This window comes from Numida meleagris, chromosome 2, assembly GCF_002078875.1.
Source record: "Numida meleagris isolate 19003 breed g44 Domestic line chromosome 2, NumMel1.0, whole genome shotgun sequence".
Lineage (NCBI taxonomy): Eukaryota > Metazoa > Chordata > Aves > Galliformes > Numididae > Numida > Numida meleagris.
Window position 1 is genome coordinate 72,342,670 of NC_034410.1, and position 26,462 is coordinate 72,369,131.

The 26,462-nt window shown below is 35.6% G+C and overlaps 1 protein-coding gene across 1 annotated transcript in view; it reads left to right on the plus strand.

Annotated features, from left to right (window-relative positions):
- CDH18 (cadherin 18) overlaps positions 1–26,462 on the plus strand; it is a 537,316-nt gene that overhangs the window by 337,557 nt on the left and 173,297 nt on the right. The window contains exon 3 of the mRNA XM_021386987.1: positions 9,321–9,394. The gene's annotated coding sequence lies outside the window, so the exon portion shown is untranslated. The remainder of the gene's footprint in view (positions 1–9,320; positions 9,395–26,462) is intronic.

Genomic DNA, 26,462 nt, shown 5'->3' on the forward strand with positions numbered 1-26,462 from the left:
CCAAACTAAACAAGCCCAGTTCCCTCAACCTTTCCTCATAGGAGAGGTGCTCCAGCCCTCTGATCATCTTGGTCGCCCTCCTCTGAACTCGTTCCAAGAGCTCCATGTCCTTCTTGTGCTGGGGGCCCCAGGCCTGGACACAGTACTCCAGATGGGGCCTCACAAGAGCTGAGTAGAGGGGGACCACCACCTCCCTCTCTCTGCTGACCACTCCTCTTTTAATGCAGCCCGGAACATAGTTGGCCCTCCGGGCTGCCAGCGCACACTGCTGGCTCATGTCCAGCTTCTCGTCCACCAGGACCCCCAAGTCCCTCTCCGGAGGGCTGCCTTCAAGTACTTCTTCCCTCAGGTTGTATAAATACCTGGGATTGCCCTGGCCCAAGTGCAGCACCCTGCACTTGGCCTTGTTGAACCTCATTAGGTTCTCATGGGCCCACTTGTCCAGCCTGTCCAGGTCCCTCTGGATGGCTTCCCTTCCTTCCAATGTATCGACTGCACCGCTCAGCTTGGTGTCATCTGCAAGCAGCACACCTCAAAATCAAATCATCCAAAAAGCACACCTCAATATTAAATAGGCAAACACAGCTATACTCCTATAGCTCTAGAGGATTAAGTGTGCACCTCAAAATCTTTCTGTCCCCCAGAGATCCCCCAAGGTCACTGGCAGTCACCAGAGGATACTGCTGCTTCCATTAGCCTTGTAACATCAACTGCAGCCTTAGACAGGCTGAATGAGGGGTGGCCGTAGGGCTCTTGTTAGTCTGCTTCAAGATCCAGTTTATGAAATTTAGACATACTTAGGTAAGGAATACTTTGTTATCCAGTGGCTGCTAATTAACTCAATAAAACTCAAATACTGGAGTTTCTCTATAGCATTGAAAGTAGATCACACAGCTAAAAACATTTATAATTTACATAGATTAAATGAAAACAATTGTAGTTAATGCTGCTACACAAACATTGCATTTGGTGTCTGTTTCTTCCTCATCATGTTGGCTTAATGTCCATGCTGTCAGGGTGGCAGTCAGGATTTTACTCTTTCTGCTTGCCTCAAACCTTCAATTTTACTTGATCAAAAGATTTTCACAGAGAAGTTAGCAAGTGCTCTTGGTGGCATTTCACATTTTGTTCTAGGATAACTTTTGTTACTTTTGTTGTACACGTTCTATAGTGACATGCACTTTAAAATTGTGTCTGATACAAAGATATCTGTAGAATAACTGAATGGTAAAGTACAACATTAAGACCAGACATATAGCAGACTGGGGTGACATATTTATATATATTTTTTCTCTTTAAACAGTATGTGAAGATACACTGACAGGTACACAGGAAACAGCAGTAAGTGTTCATGATACATATTGTCTTTTAAAAAAATTACTAGCATATATACTGCATAATGTTGGGATGTTTGATTCTGAAGAATTTACACAGATTGAAGGATTTTGGTTGGATTACAAATTGTACTTTTAAGTATCAAATCTAAACCCATTCCTTTGTTGGTGCAAGATTTTCTTGACACTTTGATGTCTGTATATGATGCCTGTATATGAATGACTTCTGAGGAATTCATTCAGTTCAACTGTGTAGTCTACTTTCCAACAAGGGCCTATCTACAAGTTTGAGTAGAGGTTTTTTTATCCTGTGGAGGTAGGCTACATATTTAGTTTACAATTTTTGTACTGAGAGTGTGCATACGTTTAGTCCCTACTAAAGTACTAATCATTGTGAGCACTGGTTCTCGTTCTTGAAGGATACAGCTAAGGTGGTTCTTGAGGTTATATGAATAATCATCTACATTAGCATCAATTGCCAGAGAGTTCTGGTCATTTGAAAACTTTCAAGATATGATAGAAACCCAAAGAACAGCAGGAAAGAAGATCATTTGCCTGTCTTTCAATTTAAGCAAGACAGCAGTAGACTGTACATGGGACAGGCTAGCAGAGTTAGGTCCTCACTAGCAGTGAGTAGAGCTCACTGGACTTACTGCAGTATGTCTAGGTCTCTCTTGTACTAGGTAGCCCAGAAGTGGACAAAACACTCTCGATGAATCTCACCGGAGCTGTGCAGAGGAGAAATGTCGCCTCCTGTGACGTGCTCGCCTTACTTTTCCATCCCAGGATGCGTATTCTGCCTATCATCCAGGTCATTGATGAAGATTTTACACAGAACCTTAACATCAAATCTAAATCTTCCCTCTTCTAATTTAAAACCATTCCTGCTTGCCCTATCACAAGCAGACCATGTTTGCACAGGAAGAATGCAGAGCCGTTGGAGTGGGTCTGGAGGAGGGCCATGAAGATGATCAGAGGACTGGAGCACCTCTGTTATGAAGACAGGCTGAGGGAGCTGAGCTCAGGGGAGACCTCACTGATGCCTTTCAGTACGTGTAAGGAGCTTTCAAGCAGGAGGGAGACAGACTTTTTACATGGTCTGATAGTGGTAGGACAAGGAGGAATGGTTTTAAATTAAAAGAGAAGAATTTTAGCTCAGATGTTAGGAAAAAATTCTTTATTCAGAGGGTGATGAGGTGCTGGCACAGGCTGCCTAGAGAAGCTGTGGATGCCCCATCCTAAAGGCATTAAAGGCCAGGTTGGATGGGGCCCTGAGCAGCCTGGTCTGGTGGGTGGCTGCTCTGCCCATGGCGGGGGGTTGGGCTGGGTGATATTTAAGGTCCCTTCCAACCTAAGCCATTCTGTGATTCTGTCTAAAAAGTCATTCTCTCTCCTGCTTATAAGCTCCTTTTAAGTAATGGAAAGCCACAATGGGATCCCCCCAGAGTCTTCTCTTCTCCAGGCTGAGAAAACCCAGGTCCTTCAGCCTGTCTTTGTAAGAGAAGTGCTCCAGCCCTCTGATCATCTTCATGGCCCTCCTCTGGATCTGCTCCAGCAGCTCCACATCTTTCTTGTGCTGGAAGCCCCGGGTGCAGTCCTCTAGCTGTGGCCTCATGATGGCAGAAGGGGACAACCCTCCTGATTTGGCTTAACTTCCCGAGCTTGTCCGGGTCCCTTTGCATGGCATCTCTTCCTTCTGTGTCATAATAGGAAGTGGCAAAGTCCCAGAGAATTTCAGGTTTTCTGATTTCTATGTGGCATGCAAACACTGGGCTGGGGGTTACAGGATACTTTCCCTGAATCTGCTGCTTTTACTGTATAGAAATACTTATGTCAGGCTGGACCGAGTTCCCATTATTAAGCTAATTTTGTTTGCTGTGTTCTCATGCTGAGTAAACACTGCTGAAAAGAGAGTTAAGTGGCTTATGAGTTAATTTATTTTCCCTACTTCTTGAACTTTACAGATTATATATTATGGCATAAGTGTTTAGCAAATGTTGATTACATCTAAACCTCAGTGTTGTGTGTGTGTTTTTTTTTTTTTTTTTTAAAGCTGTTACACACATTCTTAGTAAGTAGATTATCTGGAATGTTTTATATATATATATATATTTTTTTCTATGTTAGATGTTCTTTCTCCCCAGCTGGTGTGGGGAAAAGCTGTAACACTAAAAGCCTGATTTCTTTCTTCTCTTGCACATACAGTCTATTTGCTCAGTTGGATTCCAGCTAAGTATAGAAAGAAGAGCATGCTAGGGAATGCACACACCTAACAGAGACCTGAAAGCTTCCATCCTTGAACTTTGATAACGGCAAATGATCTTAATGATCATATGCTGCTGCATCTCAGGAAAGAATTAGTGAAAAGGAAAGAAAAAAACAAGACCTTGCTCAATTTATGCATAATTGATGATACCTGTCTTACTATTTTAGATTGCTATTTTTGTATTATACTTGCTTGACATAGAAGACAGTGCTGAACTTTGCTGCTTTTCTTAATCTGCCATAGGCTTTTCTGTTGACACAGTTGGAGCATGAGTTAACAGCTTGCTCGGATCAGAAATACATTGCAGTTTACAAAGATTAGCTCCATGTGTTCTGCACTGTCCGCAAAGCTTTAGGCTGTTCCTTCTGTAAGCCTGGTGCAATTATTGGAGATACTCAAGGGATAACACCACCAACAGCTCAAGTAAAGTCTTTGATTCCACACTCTTCTCTGATGTTTGGTCAGATGGTGTACTACATTAGATTTCATTTTGTTTTAATATCAAGTATTAAATGAATAACAGTGTTTGTTCCATCCTGGTAATAATAGACGCTATGCAATTGCAGATGTGATTCTAGATACATTTTAAATAACCATCCTAGAAACAGCATTTTCAGAACTTTGATTCCCCAAATTTATTTCCTAAAGGTTCCCTCTTATCAGTCACTGTCAGGCCTGATATAAGTACCCTTTCCTTAGCAAGTACAGAAAGTATTTCTGTTAATCAAAGTGGTTTTTTTTTTTTTTACTGTGCCCACATTTGGTACATGTTTCAGGTTTCCAGAGGATCATCTTGGGTCATTCTGTTAACAGAAATGATTATTACGTGTTGTGTAATTGGATGTGTAATTATATACTGTAATTTTCTACAGAACAATTGGGAAAATATTAATAGCAACACAAAGCAGATGGTTAGTTGATACTACACTATTCATTAAGGATTATCCAAAAGCTGTAGCAATATGAAGGACATCTGTAGGGATGTAGAGCATTCAGAATTTTCTAACGGATGCTATATATTGATGATTTATATATTATATAATATATAACTTATATATATATAAGTTATATTATATTATATTATTACTTATATATATAACTTATATATATATAAGTTATATATTGATGAAGTAAAGCAGTTGATTTCTGGAATCACTTAGTGGTGTTTTTATTTCTGGATGAGAAAAAAAATGCAATTGGTAAAGCTCAGTCATATATGCAGTTGAAATGAAGGCTTTTAATTATAATAATATCAATACTCTTAGAAAATGAAGAAAGGAAGTAGGATGAGGAAGGCAAGTTTGAGAACTGAGGGAGTAAGCAACATTATTAGTACTATAGTATTAAAGTATTAATATTTACTATTGGATTAGTATAGTAAATGACCTTACTACATTTGATGTTAGAAGTTGTGGAGTATATTTTCATTTTAGGGAGAACAGGTAAATCCCAGACCTCAGCCTAGAAAACCCACAGGAACTACCCTTATGTTCATAAAAAGGTACAAACTCATGTCTGGTGCTGTCTCTGCGAGGAGATGAAATGTCCCGCACTTGGTTTACGTGAGTGTAGTTCCAGTAACTGTTGTGTTTTATTTTGCTCCAGTACAAGAACATAAACACACTATTTCTATTTTTAAAGACTTTTTTCCAGTGCTAAATCACTTGTTAATAAATAGATTTTCAAATGCACCTTGTTGTATATTTTACTGAACTACAGAAGGAAGAGCAGGGTACTTAGTTTAAAGACGTTTAAAAACCATTGATTCAGGCCCTTTTAATGCATACGATGCACAATATTATTTGGAATATAGAAGGCAGCAGGCATCTAGATAACTGAAACAGGGGCCTTTGACCCTCACCTGGGGCTGGTTGCTTTTGCCTTCTCCATATCTGAAGCCAGTGAGCAGCTGTTAGGCAGCTTGCTGTCACTGCTGGTCTCCTGCCCTGACGGTGTTTCAGGAACATAAAAGTTGGCAGAGGTTCATCTGCACTTCTCCTCTACAGGGAATTAGAGTGGGCAGATGTAGCTCAGACCTTATTTTGCCTAATCCCCGCTTTCAAGCAGGTTCTACCCCATGATGCTTGACATGCCTCATTTTTCAACTTAGAAGACGGTGGTAATGGCCATTTTCATTCAGAGGACGTTTCTCTTTAAAATAGTGTTTTTAACACATTCTCACTCATGCAGTGCTGGGGCTATCTCTTAGCAATGTGTAAGGAGTAGGCATGCAGAGGACAGCAGGGGGACTTCTTGTCTCTCCCATCACCACCTACTGCTCCAGACAAACAGGAATGTAGGAGCTAGTGGTGGTCATTTAAAAGAAAGTACTTCCTGGTTACTGGTCCTGGTGCTGATGAGAGGTCTGAGAATAACACAGACCTCTTTTAGAAAGCAGGCTGTTCTTATTTCACTTTTTAGTCATGATGAGTTTTGCATACTTCATGAAAAAGAATGGACTTTAATGTGGTGACTTCTCTAACACACATTAGGTCTGAAATGACTGTTTAAACTTTAATTTTCTAAGATGCTATCTGGTGTCTTGTAAGGGAGGCTTGCTGTAAATTGTAGATGCTTCTTTGTGCTACTGTTATAGGAATAATTCCAGCACATTTGATTTATGCTAGAACTGCAATTATTAATAACTCTACCGGAAGGCCGGTGTGAGTGCTGCATTGCATAATGTCCTGGTTTTAGCTGGCACAGAGTTGATTTTTTCTTTCTTTTTTTTTATTTTTATTTTTTTATTCATAGTGTCTGGTATGATGCTGTGTTTTGGCTTTAGGAGAAAAACAGTGTTGATCATACACCCATGTTTTAGCTGTTGCTGAGCAGTACTGTACAGAGCCAAGGACATTTTGGTTTTTCAGCTCCTCACGCTGTCCTGACAGTGAGGGGCTAAGGAAGCACAAGGAGCCGGGAGGGGACAGAACCAGGATATCTGACCTAAACTGGCCAAAGAAATACTCCATACTATGTGGCATCATGTGAAAAAACTCTAAAACTGAGAAGAGTTGGCCACAGTGCTGTAGAAGGACTGACTGGACATCAGTTCCTGGGTGGTGATGCACAAGAAATTGCTCACTTGTTTTGTAAATATAAGAGGGCTGCTCTGAAAGTAATGCCTCCTGAAATGTTTCTGGATACTCTCTGTTAAAGTGACAGAATAAAACTGTGTGTTGGTTTTTGTTCACTTCCTAAACAACATCATGCATTTCTAATGTAATATTTTTATAATTTCTAAACATGAATATTAGTATTATATTCCTGGAATTACACAATTCTTGAGACTAAGCAGACTGTAAAGGACACAAATGTCAGATTTAAGCAACATTGGCTGGTATTAAGCTCTCATGCATATCCTTTGCACGAATGTGAAGAGTTCTTATGTGATTACTGCATTAACAGAGATTTCTTATGCATTAAAAGGTAAAATGACCCATTAAAAGATACATATCAATGCAAATATTCAGTAAAGAATGTCACATTCAGTGCTTAATCCAAAGCTAATGACAATGAATAGTAAGATTTTGTAAGAAAATAAGAGTTCTGAATCAACCCTGACAACCGAAAAGATTAATTCTACGTGATCTGCTCTGAAGGTAATGTTTCTTCTTTTACTGTGTTTGCCCATGACATTCAGAAAAGGATGCTGGTGGTATGGCAGCAGAGGCTGAACCTTCCCACCAGCATTCCATTACATTTTGTTGCTATGTGACAGATGGCAGCAGAAGGGCAGTCTGACAAAATGGCCTCTGACATGGAAGTGGGTATGAAGCAAAGGTGTGTCACTGAATTCCTTCATGTAGAAAAATTGACGTTCATTGACACTTGCTGAATGTTGATGGAGACCAAGCAGTGGATATGAGCACAGTGAGGTGGTGGACAGTGTGTTTCAGCAGTGGGTGACAACAATGTGAAAGACAAGCCACATTCTGGATGGCCATGTACAACAGTCGCACCATGAAATGAAGAACGTCTCGATCAGCTCATCCACACATACTGGTGGATTATGATGAGGGAGCTGAATATCGACTTCAGTGCACTGGAAACAATGGTGCCAGTGTTGGAATATTGTGAAGTTTGCTCCAAGTGGGTCCCAGAAATGCTGACACGGGAAGAGAAAGAACATGATATGCAAGTTTGTCTGAACCTATTGAATCAATACTAGGCTGAAGATGACAGTTTCCTGAATTGCATCATTACTGGTGATGTGGTGTCCCTACTACATGCCAGAGTGAAAACTGCAGTCCATGGAGTGGTGTCATGTGAATTCCCCATTGAAGAAAATGTTCTGATGTAGTCCTCAGTGGGTAAAGTGATGTGCACTGTCTTTTGAGACAGGAAAGGGGTGATTCTTCTGAATTTCCTGGAATGTGGACAAACCATCAACTCGGACCGCTACTTTGAGCTGCTGACTAATCTGAAAACTAAACTTTCAGAGTCAGGCCAGATAAGAAGACAAGCGTACTCCTGCAACACGATAGCACCAGACCCCATACAAGTTTGAAGACCATGGAGCACATTGCCAACCTTGGCTGGACTGTCCTACCACACCCACTGTGCAGTCCAGATTTGATGCCTTCTGACTTCCATCTGTTCAGGCCAATGTGTGATGCACTTTATGGGCAACATTTTCCTAGCAACAATGCTGTTATAGCATCTGTGAAACTGTGGGTCATCTTTGCTGGTGCAGATTTTTACAAGAGCAGCGTGCAGGCTCTTGTTCATAGCTAGTGAAAATGCATACCTAATGGTGGTGACTATGTTGAAAAAGTGTTTTGTAGTTGAGAATGTCTTCTACTAAATAGTGTTAATGTACTCTCTGTATTGATTATAGTTTCCATGGAAATAAATCAGGAGGCATTACTTTTGGAGCAACCTGCTTATAGTATATTATTATCACTACCATTATTATTTTCCTTTTTCTTCCCCCCCCCTTTTTTTTTTCTTTTTGTAAATAGTTCTTATCTAAACCCGTAAGTTCTACTTTGTTGGTGTTTTTTTCAGATTGTCTCCTCCATCTCACAAGTAGAGTGGAGTGAGTAAATGACTGTGTGGTGCTGAGCTTCCTGGTAGGTTAAACCCCAACACTTGCTGATGCTGATAACTTTAGGGAATGTTAAGTGTTGCAGTAAATATTGTGTACTTCAGAAAATTCAAGTTTCTTACAGCTGCCTTTTTTTTCAATTGTATTTTCACCAATGGAAATTTCCATCTTTAAGATAAATAAAAAATAAAAAGCTTGTTCAAATAAGTTTAATTTCATAATGATTAGGCAGCGTGTTTGGACTTTTAAATGAACAACAAAAAAAGTACGTGATACTAACATGGGAGTAGGCACAAACCCTGTCCAATCCTTCAGTGTAGTGGACCAATGGAAAAGGAATTAGAAAAATTTAATTCACTATTGAAATAATCATGGATCATACTGTGGTAAAAGCCTAGAAAGTCGAGCTGGTGCAAAAGCAATGGATTTCCTTTTTTTGCGTTTATGTTTGTTATCTGACTGCTTCTGTATTTTTTTTTTCTTGCTAAAGATTTTAACTCTATTCTTGTGAAGGGATTTCACACTCATAGATTATTAATAGCTTTTATGATGAAAAGGTTTAAGGGTTAATGTCACATGCTTTTTGCTTCATCTGAAAGACTTTTTTTTAGTAAAATACTCTCTCCCTCAGTTCCTTGAAATCTGACAATTTTTTTTTGTTTATTTACAGCTAACGAGGCAGTAGGTTTGATTTGGCAAGCTGTTTGGAAAAGGAGTGGAGAAGTGCCCTGTAACCGCTGAACAGTAAGTGCCTGTTTTACCTGCTATTTTAGCTCCAGAAGTAAGTAGGATATGCAGATGGATTGGTATGAAACTTTTATAATACTAAGAGGAATATAAAAATGATGCTGTCATTTCATTCTCCGTGTCTTGCACACATGTAAGTCTAGCAATTTTGAAACAGAAATATATTTTAAAAAGGCCAGCAGATCTGTTTGGATGTATTTAGGAATCGGATTGTATGCAACATTGAAGTATACAGAGTAAATTATTGAAAGCTGAAAGTGAGAAGTATGTTAAGTGGCATTCTGTTAAATTGATTTGGATACTAAGTAATTTTAAATATTCAATATAGAAAGTCTCTAAAATTAGAGGAAGCAGTTTGGATGTGTGCATACAACTCTGCCCTTGGAAACTAGGAACTAATTGAATAACGATATGCCTGTCATCTGTACTTGCATGCTACTAAAAATGCCACTCTGTTTTGTACTGTAAATGACTGTCAGCTTTATTTGCAGAGTGCTTCTCTGTTAATTTAAGTGGCTTTTGCATCATGTCAGATTTTTCAAAGTACAGGTGTTAACTGCTTTCTGTTTCTTCCCAAGAGAAAATATCTGTAAAAGAAAGCAGTGTATAATAATGAATCTTACTGGGTAGATCTGGTAACATGATGTGAGAAATTAAACTAGAACATTAATAGGTGTGAAGCTTGAACTTATAAATGTTTAGACATATTTGCATCTGTATTAAGCACTTAAGCTGTTGCTGGAGAACAGTCACAAAAGAAAAATCATTAAACTCTGCACCAAGTATACTGTACTTTTAAAACTGTCACTACTTCAGCAAATTAGTTTAAAAACTGAGTTTGTGCTTTCTCTTAGAATTGAAAATGTGAAAACATCTGAGACAGAAAGTCATGATAGGTTGTGGGAGATATATTAGCTTAGGAGTTATGGACATTGCCTCAATATGTTGTAATGCCGTTTGTTTATATGTGAGTGCAGAGGAGAATGCACTAAGATGTCCCTCTCTCCAGGATAAACAGCAGGCTTGGAAAGCAAAGGAACAACATTGTCTTTTATCGGAGTAGCTAAAAGGAGTGTGGAGTGCTTTTTCTGTGAAAATGTAACCAGGATGCAGATTAGAATGAGACAAACCAATCTGCTTACTCACTGCTGCCAGATGAATGCCTCCCAGCTGTTTTCCTCTTTCCTTTGAGGTACCAAGTCTGATACTTATTCATACCCTTGGTAACAAACTCAGCACAATAACCAGAGAAAAACTAACCCAGCCAAAAAGCTGAAGGGTTTTTTGTCCACTAAGTGGACTAGATAGAAGTGAGATGACAGGGAATGAGGAGAAAGCCAGAGGAAGTGGACAGCATATTTCAATAGCTTTGGACTGTTGGAGGAAATCATCTGTCTTGCCTACCCACAGCCTTCCTCCATCTGTACAGCTTAGAATCAATACCTCTTTCTCTGAGGGACTGCACACCTCCTGCCTGCCATCTTGTTGGGCTTTGGGTGGAACCAAATGTGAACTGCTGAATAATGAATAGTGCCTTGATAGAAAGTGAGGAAGGAACAGAGGAAGTGAGGGAATTGACACATCACACAAATTACATGGGTTGTAGGCTGATAATGGATGATTGGATTTTTGGAATAAATATTACATCTTTTATGAATAACTGTAATAATATAGGCCATCTCCTGTGGCTTGTGGCTGTACTGCTCGAGAAGTTACCTGAAAACAAAATGCCCTGTGGATATAATAATACTAACGTATTAAAAATCAGTGCCAATGTTTGTTGGGTAGACAGTTGTCACTGACATGTAGGAATGACAGAAGTAAAAACAAAGCTTTTAATAAAATAGTGGAAAGAATGATGAGGAATATATGAATTCTAAATGCTCTAAATTTTTGGTTTCAGATTGCTGATGACCTTATTCTTAGAAATAGAGATTCTGATCTTAGATTACCAGTACAAATCCTGCCTAGTCCAGCTGCATCAGAAGACTTGCTTCCTAATGATTTTTCTACACATTTGACATGAATTATTCCATTATTAAAGATTTTAAGAGATAAGATGAGGAAGAGTCCCTCTGTGGTTGGTCTCTAGGATGTTTTATCCTCTATTTTCAGAAAGAATATTTTTTTCAGAACAGAAACAGATCACATTTGAATGAGCTTGTGTCAGGGGTAAAGCAAGATTACTTTGACATTGTTCGGGTCAGTATCTGTGAGAACGTTTGTGATTTCTGATAGTGTTAAATCAGTGAAAAAGATAAGAAAATATGAGAAAAGATAAATGCTTTGTTCTGATGGTCTGCATATTAGTGCAGAGTAGGAGTATATTGACACCACTACTACACAACTGTCACTCTGCTTATTTAAGAAGATGAGCTGTTGTTAGTCTGTGTAGTTGCTGGTTGATATTATTTTGGCATGAACATTTTTGATACATCAGTTTTTCTATTTGCATGTAGAAATAGAGTTACAACTGTCTCATAAAATATTTGCTTTCTATCATTTATTTTGGTGCATATCAAAGGATCGATGCCTTGTGTGCTGTGTCTTAACTCTAGTGTATGTAGTCAGCTCCTCTGAAGTCCCATAAAGTGTTGTCTCTGGTGCATGTTGTTTTCATAATACTGTTAGTTAAAGCAGCTATAGCAGATGTCATGGATCTGCATCTGTTTATGAATTCCTTATTCTCTATTATTGGACTTCACCTATGAAGAAGTATTTTTATCGTTGCTGTCAGTAGAAGGCAGATATTCAAAAATATAGATATTAACCTTTGTTCTGAAGATTTTTTTTGGGGGGGATAAGTACATATGATTATATGTTATATAAAAATGATATGATTTTGATTAATTTCAGTCCACATAAATAAAAATAATGAAGGATAAGGGTTGAAAATAATATTATTAATAAAAAAATACAAGATTTTTCTGTTTAGCTGTATAATATTTCTTCGGCAAAACTTACAAATTGACAGAATTGGATTAGTTTTCTCTCACATGTGTATGACAAAAAGCTAAAAGACATATGGAAACCAAATAGAATATATGCCATAAAAAAGTATGTCTAGACAATATGACAGACCTAATGTTATTGAGATGGATCAGTATTTTGCATCTGTTTTTATCTGATAGCTAATGTGAATGAATTACTGGTTTTGATAGTGTATGCAGATTGCATATTTAACTGATTTACTACCCACATGTATCTTTAGTTCATGTTATAGTATGTACAGTATATATCTACCCTTTAATAATTGAAAAATTTTAAATAGGAAATTTACATACCAAATGCCCTTGTTCGTGCATTAAAACTCTTGTATCCTCATAGTAGGCCAGATTTCTCAGGCATTTGTTTAAATACATGCTGAAAGAAACAGGGTTGAACTATGTCACATAATAATGCATTGATATGTTCTTGACCTTTTTAATATAGGCAGATGTCACTGACTGGCAGCTTCTTTAGTATAGTGCAGATACATTTAAGCAAGTTTTGATAAAATGAGCTTATGCGTATCAGTGTAGTGTATTGTTTTGAGCACAGTACGGGTATCCATTTCCAGTTTCCTGGGTATGTGGTGCAGCCCAAGCTGACTGCTTTGCTGTCAGAGCTCAAGAGCTGTGGTTCACAAGAGGTAACTGCTCTTATATGTATTCCAGACAGAAGAACTCGTGGAAATGTAAATATCAAGGAAGCAGATAACTAATTAGCATATTGAGTTCCTGTTCACTTTTCCTCTTTTATTCTTTTTTATTACGTACACCTTATTTGATTCAACTATTTATTGTAAATTTTGACAGTAAGTATAAATTCAAATTTTGAAAGATTAGATCTCAAAAAAAACCAAGTGAGCCATATTTTATATCTGAGAGCTTGGATTCCATGCTAACAAACACTATTAACTTATGAAAACATATGCAGAAGCTAACACTGCAGATTGATGAATAAATCTCATTTAAATCCTTTTCCCAAATGGAGTCCAAGAGTAATGTTTAAAATGTAATCTGATTCTGAACTCCTTTTTATTATTTCATCTCCACTGATTTAATTAACTGTGCAAAAGAATATCTGTATTCATAAAAGGTTGTAGAAAGTTTTAGGTAAATTGTTGCAAAAGCTAATGTAATGCTTAAATTACAAATTCTTAATATAAAACCTAAAACTTACCATTTTCTAAACTATGTGACTTATACTAGTAGGCTCTCTAGAATAAAAAAAAAAGTGTATTAGACTCTTAGGAAAAGTAGAACGGATGATTGTCAGTTTTGCTCTCTCTGTTTTTAAGGTAAAACACTGTAAAATACATTGGTTGCTCTGAAAGTAATGCCTCCTATTTATTTCCTTGGAAACCACAATGGATAAAAAGAGCCTAAAAGCATTGTCTGTTAGAGCTAATTCTCAATTCTAAAACACTATTTTTCAAAATAATCACCACCATTAGCTATGCATTTTCACCAGCGATGAACAAGAGCCTGAATGCTGCGATCATGAAAATCTCCACTAGCAGAGGTGTTGCTGCTGCCAGTGCTGAAACACACTACCCGCCTCTCACTGTGCTCACATCCACTGTTTGGTCTCCATCAACATTCAGCAAGTGTCAATGAGTGTCAGTGAGTGCAATTTTTTCTACATGAAGGAATTCAATGATATACCTTTGCTTCATCCACTCTCCATTGTATCAGACTGAACCTCTGCTGCCATCTGTCACATAGCAACAAAATGTAATGGAATGCTGGTGGAAAGGTTCAGCCTCTGCTGCCATACCACCAGCATCCTTTTCTGAATGTCATGGGCAAACACAGTAAAAGAAGAAACATTACCTTCAGAGCAGATCACATAGAATTAATCTTTTCGGTTGTCAGGGTTGATTCAGAACTCTTATTTTCTTACAAAATCTTACTATTCATTGTCATTAGCTTTGGATTAAGCACTGAATGTGACATTCTTTACTGAATACTTGTATTGTTATGCATATATGTATCTTTTAATGGGTCATTTTACCTTTTAATGCATAAGAAATCTCTGTTAATGCAGTAATCACATAAGAACTCTTCACATTCGTGCAAAGGATATGCATGAGAGCTTAATACCAGCCAATGTTGCTTAAATCTGACATGTGTGTCCTTCACAGTCTGCTTAGTCTCAAGAATTGTGTAATTCCAGGAATATAATACTAATATTCATGTTTAGAAATTATAAAAATATTACATTAGAAATGCATGATGTTGTTTAGGAAGCGGGGGGGAAAAAAAAAAAAAGAAAAAAAAACAGCTTTTTTCTTCCACTTTGGCAGAGAGCAGCCCAAAATATCTAACTGCTATTTCTTCAGATTAGGGTGAGTTTTGGATTGGAGCACCCTTACTATCCTAGCTATTATTCTGTTAGCCATTTTATTGCGTGTTAACTATGCTCATATCAAGCCTCTGTTTTTTAATCTCGTATTTGATCAGTTACTTCAGATTATTGCACTGTTTTCTCTGTAGACCTCTGAAGCTGCCTTGAAACTATTACATCTGCATCAGTTTATGATCATGAACTTTTATTATGTTTTTAAGCTTCTCTAATCATGATTATTTTATTATTTTCTTGATACTGCTTTTTTGTCCTGAAGCTTGTGGTGTTTTGTTTGATATCTGTGAACTTTGAATTCTCAAAAGTAGATTTTAAGGTTTTCTAGTTGTTTTGTCTACAGTGCAAACTTTTTCTAGTAATTACAGGTACATTCTAGAATTTGTAGAGTTGTAAGTATTTCTATCAGTAATTTTTTTTTAAAAGTAATGGACTGGCAAGCAGTGAGAAAACACAGAACGCTGAAATACAAGAATACAAAACGGCCTGTAAAGAGCTTGAATCTCACTTTGATTGGCTGATTAGTGGTAATTTTACCAAAATAAATGTTGAGTTTTTGTTTTTCTTGACTGTTTTCATAGTAGATATTCCAGGTCTCATTACACGACTTTGGAAGCTGATAGTCTTGTAAATTTATTTTTACATTGCTGTATTCCTCATTGAATGATGTTCTCTTTACTAACTCTGTTGAATGAGTATTTCCATAAATAGGATATTGTTTATTAAAACTTGTTCACCACCCTTCTCAGATACTTCACGTGTTGCATGTAGGGACCTCAGTCTGCCACTTTTCACCTTGTTAGTGTAACAAAATAGTGTACTGTGGAAACAGTGTAGTTGTAAGTGTTGTCATGTAAAGCTCAAAGTGAGAATGAGATATAAGATTTTTCTCAGAAACTGATCTTTCCTATGAAACACATTCCTTCTTAAAGTGAGAAGGTAGCTTTTCTGGATGTTTAACCCTGACTGCAGCGCTCTTTTAATGATGCTGGATGATTATTAAATCAGGGGATCATGCTAAACTCTCATCCTGCTCACTTACAGAAACAAAGCTGAGCTCCAGAAAGTGTGTAGGTTACAGTTTGAGTTGTCCACTGGATGCAAAGAATCCAATATAAAACATTTTTTGTTTTAAAGTTAAGACTTTTAGGCATGCTGTGAGTGATTTCTTGAAGACTTTCAACCCTCACTAGAAAGCCTAATACCAAATACCATGACTCTAATTTATAAACAGTATGAAAATGATCTTATGATGTTTTACTTATTCTTAGATTACTATTAATATGGTAATGGAAGAAAAACATATTTTGAAATTGAATGCTACATTCTTAAATTTAACCTGGTACCTTTTAGTATGTGTTGTTATTTATCCACAGTAGCTCATCCTCCAGGTCTCCCATTAAAATACCAATGACCTGATCTTTAAAATGTTAAGTTTTAAGCTTAGTCTTAAGCAAACAATCCCATTAACTTCAATGAGCTTTTCATTAATAGGTTTAAAGTTAAGTAGGTCTTTTTTTTTGTTTCCACAATTGGAACTTAAGATGTGATCCTACTGATTAACCTTATTTCACATCCCCATTCTGTTCCTGCGGATTTGCTGGTGTTATGGTTTTGACATTCAATCTCAATTTATCTACCTTCTTATCTGTTCCTGGAAAGTTAATTGGACAAGAATGGAAGCTAAAATTTTCATAACAACATAGTGAAGTTATATGTACTAAGTCTATAGCAATTTAGTGGAACTAATATATTTAGCTCATTTAGAGATTTGAAAAATATTACAACTAGTACATGAAAATTGTCTGCTGTATAAAACATTAATTTATCTTTAGAACTAAAAAAAATTGTGAATTTAAGTTAAATTACGTACAACACCTTAGACATTTCTGTCAGACTTTCCAAACTCACTCTGAGATCTTTTTCAGTTAACTCTCTTGTTTGAATTTCACCTGAATTTAGTACATCACTTTTCTCTGAATTTGTAATAAAGCAAAGTGGAAAACTTAGGAAAACGTTTTCTTTGAATATTCTGGAAATTTTAAATATCTGACATGATTACTCTATATTGATTATGCTACCATGCAGAAGTTGTGTCTTACAAATGACTGGATTTTCTTGTTGATGCCACATGTAGAAAATCTAATTATCTGAATTATCTGGGCTTGGGAAATCCTCCAACATAAGACATTTCTTCAAAAATAAGATAGTCAGCAAAAATCCATTCTTCTAGTCAACGTTGGCCATAGGGTGAAAACTTCAAGTAAATGTTTGATGCTTGTGATCATTTCTATTACAAATAGAAATAAAAATACTTATTGCTATAAACATAGTTCTGATTATTTTCAAGGCATAAGAATATTTAAAATCCAACATGAAGGTTTGCATTTACTCATCTGTTGAGGCAGCCTTCTGGAAGATATTTGGTGTTTTTCTAATTACTAGAGACTTATATCCCAAGATAATTGAAGTATTTAACAATGATATTTCTGTATTTCCAACAGCAATTATACATAGAAATTTCCAATACCAAATTGCACTAATTTTCTTCTTCCTTTTTTTTTTTCTTTTTTCCTTGTTACTTTAGGCAGACATCTCCTATGAACATACACACAAGCACATGCATTTTTATCTGTATCCCTTTCATTCATCCATCTGGGCAAAGATGCATTTCTGATTTATGTGATTGCTTTTTATATCAGTTTTGACTTTTGAATACTTTGCAAAATGAGTTGCTGAGTTATACAGCTTCCATTTAAGAGATAATGTATTTTACTATAGATACGTATGAGAAAAATGTGGCCTACCCATTGAGGAATTCAGTATTTATGAGTAAGTCAGTCAAAAATGGAACTGAACACATTTAATGATGGAAGTGATAAATTCAGAGCCATGATGATTTAATACTAGCTGAGCTGGAAGAGTAAGAAAAGAAGATATAAAGATAATAATAATAAGAAGAAAAGAAATGCACATTATGTACATTTCAAGACAGTAGAGAAAGCTAAGCATAATGAAAGAATCAGTAGAGCCTGAGCAGAATCAAGTTTTACCGTATAAACAGAAAACATTTTTAGAAAGATGGGAAGAAATCAACATAATAGCAGTAATGTTGTGTGGTTGACAGTGATTATAGTATGGTTGGCAGAAATAATGTCATGGGAAAAGTCTTTCTTTTTGTATGTAGCTATAATTTAATGTAGCTATAACAGTTTCTTTTTATTCTTACTGTGGGCTTTTGCTCCCATAACATCTACAACCCCAAAATATATTAATATAGTAAGAATCAGAGTTTTGTCATTTGAATCTAGCGTAAGAAAAATGGGCTAATTTGCTCGTAACTATGATGGACTTTGACAAATAATGTTAAAAATAATAAAAAAAAAAGTTCAGTTTTTCTTCCTATGTTGTTAAGATCTTAAAAAAGTAGATTATTTCAGAACCAGTGTTGAGAATTTATATTTTGATTCAAAAGGAAGAGAAAAATCAGTCAGTAAAAATGTATTTTATTTATTTTCTGTATTGAAATATATTTTGAAACATTTTAGGTGTGATTCTCACAGAACAGTCACCCCGCTTGGCATATAGAAAAAGAATATTTTCAACCTTCAAGTATTTATAAGTAAGATTTATAAGAGTAAGATTTGTTTAAAAGGGAAGGTCACTTAATATTTTTCTCTAAATCTCTGAGTTCCAGGTTTGTATAAACAGTAACATAATTATCATTCTTCTAATAAATGTATACATTATATTCCATAATTCTGATAACAAAAATATAATAAATAATTCACATGATTTTAAGAGTCTCAAGCACACAGTGCTGAACTAGTGGCAAAGAATGGGAAGTACATGTCTTTAATTCTTTCTAATGTCTGCACTGGACTTCCCTTCCTTTTCCTTTTGTTTTATCAGTCATTTGGAATGTTATCATACTTCCCAAAGGAGTTCTTGCTATTCATCTTTGAGAAATAATTCCTTAGAATAAACAGTACCTGTGGATTATACACAAATAGTCTGTTCCAAGTTCTTCCTATTTAAACCAAGTTATTGGTCATCAGAGCCTCATATATTTGTTTCCTCCCTGACTGAGTGAACTGACCTTTATAGATGGGAGAAATGACTCAAGAAATCACTAAGATCTTTATTCTGCTAGCAAGTTCTTCTGGAAGGGAAACAAAACATAAGAAAAGGCTCTACTGCTTTAGGAATATAAAAGGATCTTTGTGCTATCTTGCATATCTGTATTATCCCTGGCTAGATACATGAACCCTAGGTATAATTGTAGGTGGATTCGTCTCTGATTGAGACAAAGAGAAAGGTGTGAGTCAGATTCATGATTCATCTTTCTCTGTTTCACAGTTGCTCGTTTCACAGCAGGAAAAGGCTAGCACCACTGTGTATGCAATTACAGCTATAGAAACAGTGGCTGGGTTTTATCGGAGTAATTGTGTTGTTACTGTGTTGTGGTTCTGCCAGTAGCATCCTATAGTTGGAAACAAAATTTCTACAGTTGCTCACTGTAACAGGGCACTGTTGTTACCCTGAAGTTGCTATGTGCTTGCTTATTTTACATAAAAAAAGTTTTGTATGCCAGCTGAGGACAGACTTCAAATCCCTTAATCATGTTTTAATGTCTTATTTCCACTAACCAGCATAATGTTAATTGCCTGTCTATGTGTACAACTGTTTGCAAATTAAGTACTGTTCCTGTTTTGTTTGCAAACTTTGCATATCTTCCTTTGTTCAAGAAAGATGATGTGTTTCTCTGCCTGTTTACACTCTTTGATAAAATGCATTTACTAGCAGGGTAACAAATTAATTGGTTTGTACTGTTTAATGCTCTCCTATATCCATTCATATAAAATGTATTTTAATAACCATTTTTAACATATTTTCAAAACAAATGAGTCTTTTAAATCATCTCTATAGCTACCGCTCACTGGAGCTATTCACTGTTAATGGCAACTTTGAGGTCACAGCTTATCTTGTGTACTGTCTAACCAAAGTGTCAATTAGATGCACTTTTAGAATTCCTGTTTTAATAATATAACTTGAATTCCATGTTGATTCTAATGGATTTCCTACATTGTTATGGGTTTTGTTAAGAAGCATGGCTTGTTTTTATGTAAAAAAATTGGTTAGTTGGTGTGTTTTTTGTTGTTGATTTGCTTTTCCTGTTTAAAAAAAAAAAAAAAAAAAAAAAAAGGAAACAGCTCCTCTTCTTTTGTGTCTTCGTACTATGTCTCATGATGCCTGGAAAGCCTTTTTGGGGCCATGTGAAAGCTCAGTCCTTTGCCACATAATGTACTGGATTAGCTGCCTAGATATGATGTGGTTGAGCTTACTCTTTTTAAGTGATACCTCAGTTGATGCTGTCCATTTAGGAATCCATGAAAGCTTGTGCCTGATGATTAGCTACACATCAAACCAGAAGAGGATATTTCCATCAAAAGTCTGTATTGCTTTCTATAAATTCCTTAAACTAAAGCTACTGTATCGAGTCTTTGGCATAAAGCAGTCTTGAATTTACATTTATGAAAAAAAAAAAAAGAGTGTTAACTGCTCAGTAGTTATTGAAACATTATTAATGACTGTCCATCTCCTAAAATTCTTCCAGTTTTTATATTATCGGTTCATCTTCATCTGCTATTAGGTAGCTCTGATGGGGTTTTGTTCCCTCGGGAAGTTAGTCTAGATGTAATATGTGACTAATCTATTTTAACCAGGGTGTTAGCAGAAAGTAGTTCTGCACAGAGGTTCTTGCAGTAGTTCAGGATTTCTGTTCTCTTTTAATTGCAGGTGCTCGTAGGCTTTATTTCAAGTTTTTTGTTTATTTGTTTTTGTTTTTTTGTAAAAGAAATATGAATTCCAGGTCATGTGGGGCCTTTACTGTCTCTAAAGTTTTTATTCGTACCATAGCTATTCTGTTTTATGACCCAGTTAGTTTAAATGATGCCACCTGTTTAACCAGTGAGGTAATTTTATTAAGGCCTGTTGGGCTAACGGGGAATATGGACTGCAAACTACTTTAATACTGGTAATGAAAGTCAAGAAAAAACATAGATAGACTTTTCTCCAGAACACAAACTGAGTCAATGCTGGCTAATTTTAGGGCTGCAGCCAGAATTTTAAATGAAAGTTTCAAATTTCTTTATTCAATCTTCACAAAACAGTCAGTAATTTACCAGAAAACTGGAAATGTCAGTGTGTTAATGCTCGATGAGTTTTCTCTGGCGTATATCTTCTTCCTTTTCAGTCTCAAGGTGTAGTTAGTATGCTAAAATAGATTTACAAAGGAAAGGATTAGGACAAACTGTTGTGCTAGAAATAAATTTGTGCAGTGTTGAACTTTTAGGTGTTAATTGCCTAAAATAAAACCTACAATGGAAATAAGAACAAAAACATAAATATTGTTTAATTAAACCTTGGAAATCCAAATTATTTCAAATGTAAGATCATATTCCACAAATTAAACCCAAGGGGATTGCTGAGCTTTATTTATTTATTGATTGATTGTGATTTTTGCAGAGCATAAATAGTGTATTTAGAACACTGAAATTTTTCAGTTAGTAAGACAAGTCATTTTAATTAATAAAAAACTATCACTATGCCTAATGAAGTAGGTAAAATGGATATTTGAGAATAATCTCTGCCTTGAATTAAGGAACTAACTAGAATTAAGGAATTAACTAGAGAGATAAAAATATTCATTTTTAGATTTAGAAAATAGTATAGATTATGAGCACTTAGGAAAAAAATCTGTGATAAAGACTGCAGATTTCACTGAGGCTTCTGGCATTGTCTCTGTGGAGGCCTGAGGCAGCTGGAAGAAAGGAATCTCCTAAGTAGGAATTGTTTGATGTATGTCTGTCAGTTAGTGTACTACTGAAAAATTCATCACATCTTACTATCTGAGATAATTTGATGAATTTAAAATATTTTAATGCTTACTCTGAAACTAAATGCAGCTACTGTTAACTTTAAAATATCAAGTGGGAAGAGTAATTTATTAATTTATGGGCAGTGTCTAATTTTGGACATCTAATTACTGCATTAGGACATGTTGCAATGAGTATCTGTGCTGTTCAATTAGGTTTCTGTTATGTGCAATAATAATTTACTTTGCAGAGGATCAACTTGCTTTCTCAATTGAAGGATTTGTCTGGAGTGTTGTTATATTCTATATATAATGCCCCAAAATAAAAGCTTCTCTGGTATGGAAGGTAAAAAGGGAAATAAATACTACATTTGCACTTGGCAGTCTCAGCATGCCAATTCACAGATTCACGTATTTTGTGTGGAATTTTGTTTCATGATTTTTATTTTCAGTTGAAGTTTTCCTTACTTGTCTACCTATTGAACTGTGTAAACTGGCTTTCTTATATTCCACAGGAATTGTACTGCTTGTGGTTTTTTTTACACACGCTTGTAAATCTTAGAAAAAAAATCATCTCTGTTAGCTTCATGAAGCAGCTTTCACAGCTGCAGCTTTTTCCAGTTGAACTTTCCAGTTTGCTTCTTTATCTTTTTTTTTCAGTGAATTTTTCAATGTATTTGTTTTATCTTATTCTAAATTTTCTTGTTATTTATCTGTTTATAATATCTGATTTCTTTTCTTTCTTTGATCTTTTTTTTTTCTCATATTTTTTCCACACCTTTAGCTCCACAACAGAATTTCTATTTCCTTAAATGAAAGAAAAATATTTATAGTTTATGTAAAATAATTTGTTAAGTGAAAGAAAGGAAATTCTAACTTAACAGAGCCTATTTTTATTTTCTTTGATGAGTAGAAGTGGTCTTTACCAAAAGACTGTGTGAAAGTGTGAGAGAGGTACAAGAAATCACACCTTGGACACTGTTCACCTATGAGCAGGGTTTGTTGGTTTAAAGAGATCAGCTTCTCTCTGTTTCTTCATGAGATTGACTGAATTCCAGGGTGATAAATATTAACTTTCAGAACTGACATATTTTTTTACAAGTAAATTTAGCAATAATTTGGGAAAGCAATGTCTCATGCAGTTATTTGATAAATAAAAGAAAATTTCCTTATTCCATTGTAGTGAAAAAGTAGTTGAGCTTAAAATCTCTAAAAGAGCTGACAATACAGAGCTACAATGTTGAAATATTTAAAAAAACATACTATTATGTTTTTCTGTGTTTTTTTTTTTTTTTAAATGTTGATATACTCATGCCTACAACATAAACACAATGAAGGGACAAGATAAGAATATGTAGAACAGCTTTAAAGTACTCTCTAAAACAATTTGGACACTATCTCTGTCAGTATGTGCAGAATGCATTGCTCAATAGATGGCTGTACATTGTCTGTATCATACTGGCTGAGAAAAAATTTGTGCTTCATCTTCTAATGCAAAGTCCCATAGCTCAGCTCTACCACAGCTTGGGGAAAGAGAGCAGAGATCAACTATAGATAAGCTTGATGAGCCATTTCCCTTCATCTAACTACAATTTTTGTTTTTTCCCTTGCTAGTTGTCAGATGTTCACTGGAGTGCTGTATATATACTGTTGACAATCTATGAAACTCTGCTTCAGAAAGATAAAATAGTAACAAATTTTTCATTCCAATGCTAGCTCATTTTTCTGTCTTTGATCTCCAGGTCATATAAAACTATTTCTGTAGTGGCGAAGGATATAACATTGGCAATAGACTAAGCAGAGGAAATGTGAAAAGAAAAAGAATATTTTCCTGTCTGATTGTTTATGTTCAAATAATATTATTGAAGTTGGTCAGATTTGGATAATGTCGGAATGTGTTCTGACAGGGAAGAAGCCTAGAGGGCAGAGTGCAAAGGGGAATTCAGAAAGTAAATGAGAAATCCAGTTAATTACAAGTTCCATAACTAATTGTCACGGCATCACACTGGGGCTGAAAAGGGCTCTTGAGGAATGTTTTTTAAAAAAAAAAATAAAAGATGTGGAGCTGCACTGCATGTACATTTACAAAAATGCAAAAATCATTCAGATGAATTCAGATATGTGATCAATTTGATTATGGGAGGTAGGAAGCACTGAGATTCAGGACAAGTCTCCACTATTAAGGATGCGTCTCCTCATGGTGCATACGCATTTTGCATCATTGTGCTTTTACTAGTTTCCTGGGAGTTCATTACTGAGGCTTGCTGCCATGCTAAGCAGTAACTACTCTCCCGTAATGATTTTCAGCAATGCTGGTAGGACTCTCCCACTTCATCTTATTTAATTATTTATTTTAATTTTAACTCATTCTGACAGTCTCTTGAGATACACAACTCATTTTCATCAGGGCTCCCAGGAGACAGCAATAACAGAAGACTGGTTCGCAGCTGCATGCATCATTATAACAAAATCCATAAAGCAGGACACTTAATCTGAAACTACTGACAAGAGCACTGAGCAGTCAGCATCTCAGTATGAGAGTGTAAGGCAGCAAATGAAGGCATTTCAGAAAGTTTGGTCCTTTTACAGTTGCTCACATTTTGTATATTTCCTATCTCCTTGTTATCCATTTCAGATCTTCCTGTCTGTACTTGCCCCCTGTAGACTAGCTTTGCTGTTTTCATGGCAGACTGTTTTGTTTTCTTTATTTACTTTTAAGTGAATTTTTCTAGTAGACTTCTAATAGAAGGATGCTGAATAACTAAGAAAAGCTTTACACTGAGCATTAATTAGGCTTTGGTTTTAATATAAGTTTACAAGAGCCAAAACACTTCAAAGAATCTTCACTACATATCCTTGTTCTTTTAATTGTTGAACTTCTCATGTGGAAATGATTCTCCAGCCTTCAAACGCAATTCAGTAATTCTTAAAGCCTGAATTCCTGGTTATAACAGGAAACCGACTCCACTGTCATCTCTTTTTTTCTCTCTTTCTCTGTTTAATTTTAAAAGATATGCAGAATAAATAAAAAGAAAACTTTAATTTTTGGTGTGTTGTTTAACAAATCATCTCTGAATGGAATTAAATACCATAATGTTTTTGAAACAAAGTAAATTCACTTTCTTCTGTGTAATGTTAATCCTAAGAAGAGCAGACATTTAAGAGATGACGAAGCTCTTTGAATTTTGCCAATTTTTTATTATTATTATTATTTGTTCTAATTGTGTAAATAACACAGTTTACATGATCCATCTTGGTATTTTTGAATTTACTCTGTTGATGACTTCTGAGATGAGTGAGAAACAAAGATCTGTACAGTAAATCTTGACTTATTGCTATATTCTGCACTCATTTATATTTATTCTTTTAGAAAGTATGAGTTTTCCACCACTACCATCCTCACAATTTTTATAAAGGAAAGTTTAGTAGTAATGATTTCAAATACATTTTCAGTGTGCCATTCTAAGAAATCTCAATGCACCTTATATACAATTTTTTTACTTTATTCTGCACTGGTGATAGTCTTATAAACTACTCCCAGGCATTTCCCAAGATGGAAAGAAAAGGAAGAAAAATAATACTTGAATAGATAAAATAGCAGCCTTACTATTTTGTAAGGTACTGCTTAATTTAATGTACACCTGAAATATAACATGACTTAAGAATTTGTTTAAGTAGCTCGTCTGCAAATATAGGAATCTTATGGAGAAAACTGCATTCCTCAAGGTAAAACTGATTTCTAGCAAGAATAAGGGAAAAATACAGAAAGGTGAGGAATCCGGGGAGGAAGATACAGTTAGAAACAAACGTGACTCGGAATGTCTGGATTTGTTCTCTGGTATGACTTCATACAACATTTAGCTCTGAAAAATTCCTAATAAGTCATATTTGTACATAAAGAAGGTAACATTGCATTGTTTTTTATATGAAATCTATTCTGAAATGGGATGCAAGGCTTTTAAGAGATCAGCAGCTTGGTCTTTGTAGAGTTTGATGGGTGAATACATTGATATAGAAAGCAGGGTAAAACTGAATGCTAAAAATTCCTTTCTTCAGTAAAAAATACTGTACTGAAATTCATTTTAAATCCTCCCCAGATACAGGTGATTAGTGGTCTTCCCTACTTTAGCATCACCCTCTGTAATAAAATGAGTAATAGCAATAGAAAATATGTCAGTAATGGGTATTTCTAATGCACAGCAAAGTCTTGAAGTCCTCTGTCATTACTGTGAGAAAAATTTTCCTGTTTCTTTCTGTTTGCAAGTTCACGTAACTTTTAATGACATCATGTAAACAAAGCCAATATTGGAAAGCAGTTCTAATTCTTTTTTTTAATTATTATTAGTATTATTTTTTGTACATTTATTTGCATGTTTGGAGTCTCCTAACTTGATTGATTCTTGATATATTCAGATAAGTGATCAAAATGTTTGCTCAGAATAAATATTTTTCTGAGATTAAAAAACTATTTTATTTTTTCCAAGGTATTTTGCTTTATGTACAACATCAACTTCCACGTACATTTTCATATTTTCATATTGTGTATAAAAAGATCATATTTTTCTTCTGAAGCTGAGAAAATATTATCACAGAGAGCTTAGATGCTTCTATAAAAATAATCATTTAAACAGCAATATCTGAATTTTCTGTCAGTATGATCTAATTTTATGACATGCCAACATGATACCTGTTTGAATTTAAGTAAAGGACAGTGTGTAAAAATGCACATTTTGACTGAAAGTCTCTTTCAGTATGCTCTAGGGCTAACTCAGAATCCTCAAAGTCAATTTTGGAGACCTTCCTTTGAAAGCTGTGATAGCCATAGTATTCTTCACCATGTTG